This window comes from Pongo pygmaeus, chromosome 2 (assembly GCF_028885625.2).
Source record: "Pongo pygmaeus isolate AG05252 chromosome 2, NHGRI_mPonPyg2-v2.0_pri, whole genome shotgun sequence".
Classification (NCBI taxonomy): domain Eukaryota; kingdom Metazoa; phylum Chordata; class Mammalia; order Primates; family Hominidae; genus Pongo; species Pongo pygmaeus.
The window spans coordinates 136,540,073-136,552,178 of NC_085930.1; the positions used below are offsets into that span (position 1 = coordinate 136,540,073).

General features: G+C 36.3%; 1 protein-coding gene across 50 annotated transcripts in view; it reads left to right on the forward strand.

Moving 5' to 3' along the window:
* The window catches only part of TBC1D5 (TBC1 domain family member 5), a 599,895-nt gene that overhangs the window by 343,448 nt on the left and 244,341 nt on the right, over nt 1–12,106 (forward strand). The gene's annotated exons all lie outside the window — the stretch shown is intronic.

Below are 12,106 nucleotides of genomic sequence, written 5' to 3' on the forward strand. Positions count from 1 at the left end.
AACTATAAATCATTATATAAATTTTAGTAAACTTAATGTAATCCTTAGGATCTGGGATTAGCCAGGTATGTGCAGAATCGTGAGTATCTTTGGTGGCTTCCTCCAAGTACTTCTGCAGCTTTGCCTGTGTGCTCCACTCCTAGTTCAGTTCCTGCTAAATCTATTATCATGTCAAGGCCTCTCGCTCTCTGATACTCATTTCTTTGCAAGTTATAAATACTGAATAATAAGATGACATGAACTGCTACTAAGTTTGTAGTACATATTTAACAAATACAATTTCTTTAAAATGAAAATAATTCAGAGGAATCACAGGTTTAGAGTAAATGAAACCACAGGTAATTGGCAGTGGTAATAGGGTATGGGTGGGAAGTTTGGGATGATTTTGGTTAGCTTGAGTTATCCAGTTAACTCAGGAGTAACCCAGTTAGGGAAGCTACTCTCAGAGATATGGGTAATAGTGCTTGGTCTCCCTAGTATATAGGTGCAGAAAGTAGAGCATCATTGTATTAGCACACAGGAGTCCTGACACTCGGTAAATATTTGAATAAAACAAAAGAAGGAATTTCCTCAGTAAGTACATAGTTAATCACTGGTAGTAAACAGGCCTTTTAAAAACAAAATTTGCAGTATATATTGTTAACTAAACTATAAAGGCATCCCTTTTTTAAAATGCTAGATAGTTACATTTAAAAACTTGCCAACTTCAGATTGATCTGTCTAATGAGCAGGATTATAATTAAGCTCTCTACAGTTATCAAATGGAAATGAAGGGGCCACAGCGCTGGTGCCGAGTCACAGAGTCAGAGGCCACGGGGGCCGGATTGACTTAAAGAAATAGCAAACAAGAAAGGGGGAAAATAAACCTCTGATAGCCACACCAAACAGGCAGTGATACTGGGAATTTTTTCATCATTTTAGTTACTTAGTTCGACCATTTCTGCTTTGTTATGTAAGAAAGTGTTAGTTCTTGAAAACTTCTATATTTTCTGTTTTTTTCTTACAAAAATGCAAGATATATACACAGATACATATATACATATACATATATGTATATTATACACATACATGTGTGTGTGTGTATATATGTACACACACATACAGTGTTTTTCTTCAAATGTATCTCTACTAGTTTATTTTAATTAAAATGGCAAACTAGTGACCCAAAGAAGGTAGCTAGGAGGCCCTATAGTTGATAACATAGTAGGGAAATGTATTAGCGTTCTCTAGAGGGACAGAACTATTAGGATAGATGTATAGATAAAGGGGAGTTTATTAAGGAGTATTGATTCACATGATCATGGTGAAGTCCCACAATAGGCCGTCTGCAAGCTGACAAGCAAGGAAGCCAGTCCGAGTCCCAACACCTTAAAAGTAGGGAAGCCGACAGTGCAGCCTTCACTATGGCTGAAGGCCCCAAGAGCCCCTGGCAAACTGCTGGTCTAAGTCCAAGAGTCCAAAAACCTGAAGAACTTGGAGTCTGATGTTCGAGGGCAGGAGGCATCCACCACGGGAGAAAGATGAAGGCTGGAAGATTCAGCAAGCCTGCTCTTTCCACCTTCTTCTGCCTGCTTTATTCTAGCCACACTGGCAGCTGATTAGATGGTGCCCATCCAGAGTGAGGATGGGGCTGCCTCTCTGAGTCCACTGACTCAAATTTTAATCTCCTTTGGCAACACTCTCACAGACACACCCAGGAAGAATACTTTGCATCCCTTAATCCAATCAAGTTGACACTCAATATTAACCATCACAGGAGGGTTCCATATCTTCTTCTCTTGAAGACTCTCCCATGGCTCTCTCCACATTTAGATTAAGTCTCCTTGTCATTTCTGTATAAATTTTCTGGCGAATACTTATCTTGTGAGGTAAGGCGGTCAGTCTTATTTTAAGTCCACCAAATTATTTAATTGTAAAAGCTGAATAGCTTGTATAAATTTACTTTACATCTTTATAAGGTACTACATGATCTAAAATATATGTTTTTCATTTCAGTCTGTGAGGAATTTGCTAATAAAATAAAAGAAGTACAGCCCAGATAAGGTTATAAAGTGTTACTTATTTATTAGCTTTGTGATAAGAATTTTTTAAAAAATGTATATTTATGGAGCATCGCTATGTTCCATAATTGCCCTTTGCACTGTGGGGGACAGAGTGGAGTGGTGAATAACACAGATAGGGTGCTGCCATCACAGGTTGTATATTTTAGTGTGGTGTCGGGAGAGTGGTGAGACAACAAGCATGTATAGATAAAGAGAATAATTACAGAGGGTGATCATTGTTCTGAAGAAATAAGGCAGAGTAACTAGATAGCTAGGAGGAGAGTAGCCAGTGGGATGGCTATTTTAGGAATAGCGATTGGAGAAGACGTCTTTGAGAAGATGACATTTGAGCTGAGATGTGAAAAAATTTAAAGGCCAGCCATGTGAAGAACTAGGGCAAGAACATGTAGACAGAGGGAGTAGCTAGGGCAAAGTTAGTTTCTCAGTGAAAATGAGCTCAGTGTTTAGAGGAGCAAAAAGAAGTCAGGCCGGCTAGAGCAAATGCTTTAGAGAAGGAAATCTGAGAGGAGAGCAAAGGCCAGAGAAACAGTCTTGTAGACCACAGTAAAAAGTAAGGATTTATTCTGATTGCAATAGGAAGCTTTTGGAGGACACTGAGCAGTGGCATGATACCTACAAAGATAATTACGGCTGCTGTGCAGTGGGGCAAAGGTGGATGTAAGAATGGAAGCTGAAAAAGCAACTAGGAGTCTATTGGAGTATTTCAAGTTAAGTGATGTTAGTGATTTATTAGACTAAAAATGTAGTAATAAAGACAGGAGTAGGTAGATGGGTTGGGGATATGTATTTTATGTTTCAAAATACAAACTAGGGGATCATTATGTGTAGTTTTCTCACATTCATAAGTTTCTGTTCCATTTTTACTGCTCTGTTTCAGATCCTTTTTACCTCCTGCCCGCAGTCACTTGCTTGTTTAATTGTTTTCTTGGGATCTAGTGTTTTTCCACTTCCAGTCCATTCCATGTGTTAACAGCCTAATCACTCTACTCAAAGCACATTTATAATCATTCTCTTTGCCTAATCCAGAACTTTCTATGACTCCCTGTGCCCTGAAGAAGAATGGACTTACTCAGTTTCTCTAATACATACCAAGTTCCCTTTTAGACAAGTGCTTCTGGCATTATTCAATGAACAGGATTTGTGCTTTCCATTTTCCATGTTTTGGAATCTTTCATGCTCTCCTCTGCTGGAATGCTGCTTCCCTCCTCTGCTTCCTGTTACATTCCTGACAGCTCACCATTCAAGGCCTGAGTTCATCACCCAAGTTAATGAAACATTTTCCAGTCTTGGCAATTGGAAATCATTTGTGCCTAGTCTGTGTTCTATAGAATTTTCTTAATAACTTTTTAATATTATTTAATTTTGTTTGGTCTTATATTTATTTAGGTCCATCTGTCAGTGTATTCAATACATTTATATTGATCTGCTTAGTGTACCAGGCACTGGAGATGCCAAGATAAATGTGATATGGACCCTTAAGAAGCTTACAGAGAAAACAGGGAAAAAAAAGTTACAATGCAGGATTATTGGTGCCATTAAGAGAAGCAGTATGTACAAGAGCTCTTGTGTTAGCCCAGATCTTATCTTTCAAACCTAGTAGTAAACCCTTTGAAGGCATGGACCTAGTCTTGTTTTTGTCTCACTGCTTATCACCAAGTTGGTGCTTAATAAATGATCATTGATTGTGAATCTTATCACTGATGATTGGTGTTGTTCAGTTTTAGTAATTATCTCAAGCTTCTTTAAATTTTCACAGACATAAGCACACTTTAAAAAATACTATTATCAACTTTCTAGTATGAGTTTAAACAAGATAATTTGATTTCATGAGCTGTGATTCTGCCATCATTATTTAATTTATTTGATCTGGATACGTCACTGTATTAAATATTATCTTCCCCTTCAGCCAATTTTAATATTCTTTTATGTCACTAACCCTTTTTTGCCTCAAAGCGTTTTGCATTCATTTCAATTAATTGTTCTTTATCTTAACCTAATAAGGTTGTTACTATTCCCACTTTTATTACTGAAAAAACTGATAATCAAAAGGTAAATCAAGGAATTTCCATTTACAGCATTCTAATTTAGAACTTGAATTGTCTATTCTGAACAAATTTCGCCATGTTTCAAAAGCTGTAACATTAAATGAAATTCAGTATTATTTAAAATGGTGGAAATAATGAGTTGAGGATAAAATATCATTTCCATATTAGATGCCAAAGAAGTATGTTATTTGGTCTATCAAGGTCTATTCTAAAAATATATATGCAGCATCTATAACATCATTTGCAGATTAACATATTTATAAGCTATTGCCAAATAGTCTCATCTTTTCTTCAAATGTGTTTTCCCTCTCTTGAATTAAATGATTAAATTTCTTTAACTGACTTTTATAATTGTAACTTTGACCATATTTAAAAGTTTATCTGATTGCCTATTGATATGCTTGTTGTCATCTTCAATATTTGATCTTTTCTATTTCTAGTTATCGTAGTTAACATTTTAGGTAGCTCATTCATAATTTAATTATTCTTTTTCTTACTTGTATCTCCATGGTGAGTTTTTAAAGATGCAGCTTTCTTGGGCCAGGTGTGTTGGCTCATGCCTTTAATCCCAGCACTCTGGTAGGCCAGGGCAGGAGGATCACTTGAGCCCAGGAATTTGAGACCAGCCTGGGCAACATGGCAAAACTGTCTCCACAGAAAACACAGAAATTAGCCAGACATGGTGGCACACACCTGTAGTCCCATCTACTTGGCAGGCTGTAGTTGGGGGATCTCTTGATCCCAGGAGGTTGAGACTGCAGTAAGCTGTAGTCACGCCAGTGCACTCCAGCCTGGGTGAAAGAGTGAGATCCTGTCTTAAAAAAAAGGAACTTTCTCATCTTAATGTTTCCTTTTGTTTATAGTGTATATGTATGCCATGCTTCAAACATAATCTATTTAAGCAAATTTTGTCTTCTCAGTTTTTTAAGTCTTATAATTTGATATTTTGCAAGCAAACTTTGTCTCCTCAATTAAAACACACCTTATTTGATATTTTCTGGATTCATTAATAATTGCTTGCAAGAGAAAAGGAGCAGGTAGGGAAGTAAAAAAAAAAATTCTTTAAATTCTTTTTTAAAAATTATAGATGTGTGCTGTACTGTTTGGTAGATACCAGCCACATGTGGCTGTTTAAATATAAATTTAAATAAAATTAAAAATTTTAGTCATCACAGTAGCTATAGCTGATAACGGCCACTGTATTGGACAACTCTTATAGAGGATACTTCGATTCTTACAGAAAGTTCTTTGGACAGTGCTGTATAGATAATTCATTATTATGCTCGCCTCAGCAGCACATATACTAAAATTGGAATGATAATTCATTATTGTTTTATTTTTGTGTAATATATGATGTAAATGTCTGCATTTTGCTTTTTATTCATGTTGAACTTTTAGATATGGCCTCTGTGAAACATTTACTTTTATTTCTTTTCTCTCTCCTTTAGAAAATGACATGAATTTTTACAGTAAATAAATCTTACCTGAATTTTTGGTCAAATGTAGTTATTATGTTACATTGTGATATATGGATGGAAACTAGATTAGTTTTGAATTTTTTTCTATGTTAAGCATATTCAAAAGTTATTTTACTGAGTAATTTATTGATTTTTTTTAAATTTAAAGATCCTCTTTCTCATTTCCTATTTTGAAAAAGAAATACTCCCAGTAATTTGGTCCATTTATGTCACACTTTACAAAGTTAAGATGTCCTAAATGTCGGTATCTCCTACACAGTTTCCTCCAAGCCCATTTTTTATTGAAATAAAGAACAAATTCCTCTGGGAAGAAGGATTTTACAAGCAATTTCAGAGCAGAATTGATTTTGGTGTGTTAATGCCGACAATCTGCCCAGTGTTAAAATGTTAAAGAGAAAAAAAAATACAAGCTGCCATATTCCTGTGATCACACCAAAATAGCAGCTTGTATTTATATTTTCAGTCTCCTCGAGGTGGACTGCAGGCACACATGAATGAGTGGATGTACTTGGTGTTGTGTTGTGATTTTATTTAATGCAGGCAAAGTACATGCTTGTGCATGCACGACCAGCCCTCACATATGCACTTGTTCACAGCCGAGAAAGTGAAAACTACAACACAAGCCGCTCTCTAAGAGTTGTCGGCAACCTGTATGTGTTTCTTAAATATTAAAGAGGGGGGAAAACAGATTTTCAGGAATATGAAAAATAATTCTTCTGTCAAATGGCCTGTAGTCCTTCCTCATTTGACACTTAAGGTAAAAACAAAATAATTACTATTGCATATGTATATTTAGTATTTTTCCTGTACTGCTCCTATACTGTTTTAAAGTATATTTTTCCCATTTCTGTTTCATTTAAGCATGCAAATTCTTAGCATACATTTATTCTAATTTGTGAGATTTTTAAAAACTTAAATTTTTTTCAGTATTTTAATGAAAATATAGTTGCAGTGCTTTCATTAGCACTCTGGTGCTCCTAATCTTCGGAATTTAGGAGCAGTAGTACATAGGGGCAGCACAGTTATAGGGGTACCCTCTGAACTGCTGACCAATAGAGTTTTTACTTTTCAGATTTTCTTTGTTTTAAATGAGCCCAGATTTTTAAGGACTATTTATAGTTGTAGATTTATATGATTATGAGAAGGTTAAAAAGTAAAGTTTGGTGAGTAGTAAAATAATATTCCCAGTGGGCACAGCCTGTTTGGTAGTGTAACACAGTCTTTTTAGAACATTTCAGCAGATTTAGAATTGAAGCAGCTTTGGTACTTCAGGGGTAATGCTTTGTATTTAATTTTTTAATTTTTTTCTTAATTATTGAAAAACTTCAAAATAAAGTCTGTATTTCCATTTGCGACACAGTCTTGTCTGGCACTGAAAGTACATGTACAGTATATCTACCTACATTTATATTTTTTCCTAATTTTTTACCTTTATGGTAGGAACAGAAAGATGTTTTTGGAGGAGTGGAGGAGTGGGGTAAAGGGCTTGTTAAGTGACTCAGGCATTGTAGAACTAGAAAGAACCTTAGATGAAGACCTCTACTTAGATGGTAACAGATCCCATCTCTTGAACTGCAGCCACACCTGCCTTCTCCCAATCTTATATCCTGTCATCCCAAACTGCCCCTCTTTCTTTTTGTTTTTGCTTAATCTTCTCAACTGTATGGTGATTTCTTACTCCACCTTCCTTATTAGCCTCTTGGAGATTTTTCTGCTGTCCTCTTGGGCTGAGTCCTACTCATTGTCATCACAATAAATTACTACTTTCTTTTTTTTCACTTTAAAAAATTCTGTATTCCCCTCCTGTTTATGAACTATGAAAGCTATATGTCATTCTTTTCTTCACTGAAAACATAAATTAAAGAAAGCAGAACCTTGTTCAGGCTTTCCTTTTGCTTTGCCTTCATATCCCTAGTGCCCGATTGCGTCGTCTTAATTTTCCTTAAAGGTTTGGTTGTTTGTAAGGTTTGTAGGTATATTTGTCCATTCAGCAAATACTACTTGAGAGATCACTGTTGTGTCAACCACTGTTTTAGAAGTTCAAGATTCAAATAAAGAAAAGACTGCCTCTTCTGTTCTTTAATATATAATACATATTTTATTGTAATTATCTTCTTTTAAAATTATCTGTAAGATGTCTGTTTTTTTTCTCCTAGATTTTCTTGAGTTTATATGTTTTGTATCTTCGTATTTCCCAGTACTTGACACCCATTGTAAGCATTTATGTCATTAATAGTCATCTAGTAAAATCCTGTTATTTTGCAGAGGTGAAAAGTTGAAGCTCAGAAAGACTATGACATGAATAAACAAATATAACTTGTTAAGGCCAAAATGGAAATGGTACCTGGGACTTCTGTTTTTCCATTACTCTATAATTTATGTTAATCTTGTTTGCCTAGATTTAATGCTTCTTCAAGAAATGTTTATTAAATACCTTCAGTGTGCAAGCACTTTGTGAAGCAAAACAGGACAGAAACATAAATGAATCAGTATCTCAAATCTTATTCAAAAAGTGGTGGAGACTAAATAAGTAGATACTGTTTCTGCCTTCTGGGTTTATATATTGTAATGCAGTGTTTCTCAACCTTGGGAATATTAACATTTTGGACCAATTCTTTGTTTTGAGAGGTTGTTTTGCGCACTGTAGGATGTTTAGCAGATCCCTGATCTCTACTTGCTAGAGCTGTGAGGCCTGTTCACTCTGATGATAGTTTCTTTTGCTGTGCAGAAGCTCTTTAGTTTAATTAGATCCCATTGTCAATTTTGGCTTTTGTTGCCATTGCTTTTGGTGTATTAGTCATGAAGTCTTTGTCCATGCCTGTGTCCTGAATGGTATTGCCTAGGTTTTCTTCTAGGGTTTTTATGGTTTTAGGTCTTACATTTAAGTCTTTAATCCATTTTGAGTTTATTTTTGTATAAGGTGTAAGGAAGGGGGTCCAGGCTCAGTTTTCTGCATGTAGCTAGCCAGTTTCCCCAACACCATTTGCTAAATAGGGAGTCCTTTCCCCATTGCTTGCTTTTGTCGGGTTTGTCAAAGATCAGATGGTTGTAGATGTGTGGTGTTACTTCTCAGGCCTCTGTTCTGTTCCATCGTTCTATATATCTGTTTTGGTACCAGTACCATGCTGTTTTGGTTACTGTAGCCTTGTATTATAGTTTGAAGTCAGGTAGCATGATGCCTCCAGCTTTGTTCTTTTTGCTTAGGATTGTCATGAATATATGGGCTCTTTCTTGGTTCCATATGAAATTTAAAGTAGTTTTTTCTAATTCTGTGAAGAAAGTCAATGGTAGGTTGATAGAAATAGCATTGAATCTATAAATTACTTTGGGCAGTATGGCCATTTTCATGATATTGATTCTTTCTATCCATGAGTATGGAATGTTTTTCCATTTGTCTGTGTCCTCTCTTATTTCCTTGAGCAGTGGTTTGTAGTTCTCCATGAAGAGGTCCCTTCACATCCTTTCTAAGTTGTACTCCCAGATATTTACAAAGAACTTAAACAAATTTACAAGAAAAAAAAACCCCATCAAAAACTGGGTGAAGAATATGAACAGACATTTCTCAAAGGAAAACATTTATGTGGCCGACAAACATATGAAAAAAAAAAAAACACCTCATCATCACTGGTCATTAGAGAAATGCAGATCAAAACCACAATGAGATACCGTCTCACACCAGTTAGAATGGTGATCATTAAAAAGTCAGGAAACAACAGATGCTGGAGAGGATGTGGAGAAACAGGAATGCTTTTGGTGGGAGTGTAAATTAGTTCAACCATTGTGGAAGACAGTGTGGTGATTCCTCAAGGATCTAGAACCAGAAATACCATTTGGCACAGCAGTCCCATTACTGGGTACATACCCAAAGGATTATAAATCATTCTACTATAAAGACACATGCACATGTATGTTTATTGCAGCACTGTTCACAATAGCAAAGACTTGGAACCAACCGAAATGCCCATCAAAAATAGACTGGTTAAAGAAAATGTGGCACATATACACCATGGAATACTATGCAGCCATAAAAAAGGATGAGTTCATGTCCTTTGCAGGGACATGGATGAAGCTGGAAACCATCATTCTCAGCAGACTAACACAGGAACAGAAAACCAAACACCGCATGTTCTCACCCATAAGTGGGAGTTGAACAATGAGAACACATGGACACAGGGAGGGGAACATCACACACTGGGGCCTGTTGCGGGGTTGGGGGGCTAGGGGAAGGATAGCATTAGGAGAAACCTAATGTGGATGACGGGTTGAAGGGTGCAGCAAACCACCATGGCACGTGTATACCTAATGTAACAAACCTGCACATTCTACACATGTTTCCTGGAACTTAAAAGTATAATTTTTTTTAAAAAAGGTCACATGACACAGCAAGTGGATCATGTAAAAAGAAGATGTTAGCATAAGACTGGACCCTATTTTCTGCACTAATATTACAACCAGTAACTATCATGATTACTTAGTAAATTCAATTTTATGCCATCACTAAAAAAAAAATAAAAAATAAAAAATGTAAGGGTCTTTTGTCTGACTGAAGGGTTCTCTGTGGCATCATCTTAGAGCTTTCTGAGATCTTAACAAAGGCTTTTACAGTCACACCTTTGATTTCATCTTTAATTCTTGCCTGTCTTTGTCCTAGATTTGATCTTTGCCCAGAAGCAGTGTGTTAATGTTGGTATCATTTGCTGACTTGAGAAGCTGGGAATGAGAAAAAGCTTTATTTTCAAACCAAGAAAGTTCTAGCACCTTTATGTTTACCAGTTATTCCTTTTGTTTTTTCTCTTCTTTCATTCTACTATAAGTAACACAAATAAACCAGACAGTACTTTCAGTACTCTGCCTGGATATCTCCTTAGCTAGATCACTCAGTTTATTAGATTCATTTTCTATGTTCCATATAACTAGAGGCCATCACATTGGCAGACTTTCTGTCACTGCGTAATAAGGAACCCCTTTCCTCCATTTTTTTTTTGCTGTAATGTTTTCCTCACTTTTATTTAAGCCTTCACTGGCAACCTCTTTGCAGATTGTCTTTTGCTAATAGTCTTTTTCCCACAGCTTTAATTTCTCACTGATGCTCTCCTGAAGGTCCTTCTGTCTTCTATCCAGTCCCATAGGCACTTCTACCACATATTTTAGGTTTTTGGTTTTTTTTTTTTTGAAACAGCACCCCAGTTTCAGATATCAAAACCTCTATTATATTTTGCTATGTAATTAATCAATCAAAATTAGTGGCTTAGAACAACAATTAATTATTATGTTATGGTTGCTGTGGATCAGGAGTTTGGGAGCAGTGTAGCTGGGAGATTCTGGCTTAGGAGTGTTTCATGAGATTGCAGTCACGTGGTTACTGGAGCTGCAAACATTTGATGGCTTGACCATGGCTGGAGTATCCACTTTGGTTCCTCTCCATGTGGATCTCTCTAACGTGCTGCTTTACGGTCCTCCTTCAGAAGATACTTTCTTCAGATCAAGCAATCCAAGAAAGAAAAAGAGCCATGTAGAAGCTATGTCGTTTTTATGCCATTACCTCAGAAGGGAAATGTGAGAATTAAAAAATTTGCAGATATAGTTTTAAGAGCAGCACAATCCCAATGGAGTTTTCAAGGCCCTCCCCATGATCTTTTTCATTCTGTCTGCTAGAAGGGGAAATGTGTACAGAGGCCTGCCGGTGGGGAAGTTAGGGGAGTGTATTTCGTGGTACCACATAATTTCCACTCTCATTCCATTGGCCAGCACTCAAGTCACATGACCACAGCTAACTGAAAAGGAAGCTGGGAAATTAAATCCAGCTATGTGCCTGCAAAGAAGAGAAAACAGGTTTGGTTGAATAGGGAGAATGGAAATTACCAACCAAAATAGGGAACACAGGAAGAAAAAGAATTGTGTCTTTCAGTATGTCTGTTTTTATTCCATATCAAATTGTTCCTTGTTGTGGTCTTGGCTTAATTGTTCAGTTTTGCTTTAATAAAACAATAAACCATAGTAAGGTATTATAGTTATTTTGGTGGTTAATAGTATTCTAGGGAGTTTTCATCAGCTCATTTAAAAATTTTGGATGAGTGCTTGTTTTGATTTTCTGTTTTTGAAATATGGGCATAACAACAGTTATTGTTCCTTCAAGTCTTTCTGTGCTTCTTTGTCCTATTGCATGATTATAAACCTTCACCAAGGGCTTTCCTTTTTCCCCTGGGGCATCTTATTGAATACTTGCATCTTCAGTATTTCATCTGGGCCCAATGCTTTGTCTGTTTTAATACTTCTAATTACCTAATTATGTACTATAATGTGGTGACAAAACCCTTTATCATTTTACTCTTTTCTTAACCCTTTTCTTGCTTAGGAAAGATTCTTTTTGTCTCTTTGTTGCCTGCATTTCAGATAGCCCTGATATTTGTCTGGCTTCCCTTTATTGTCTGTATTATGACAGACCATTGCCCTGTTGAATGTCTTTCCAACTATCAAGCACCTGGGTTCCTGGTTATTGGGGCTTCAAAGTTGGTGTTTA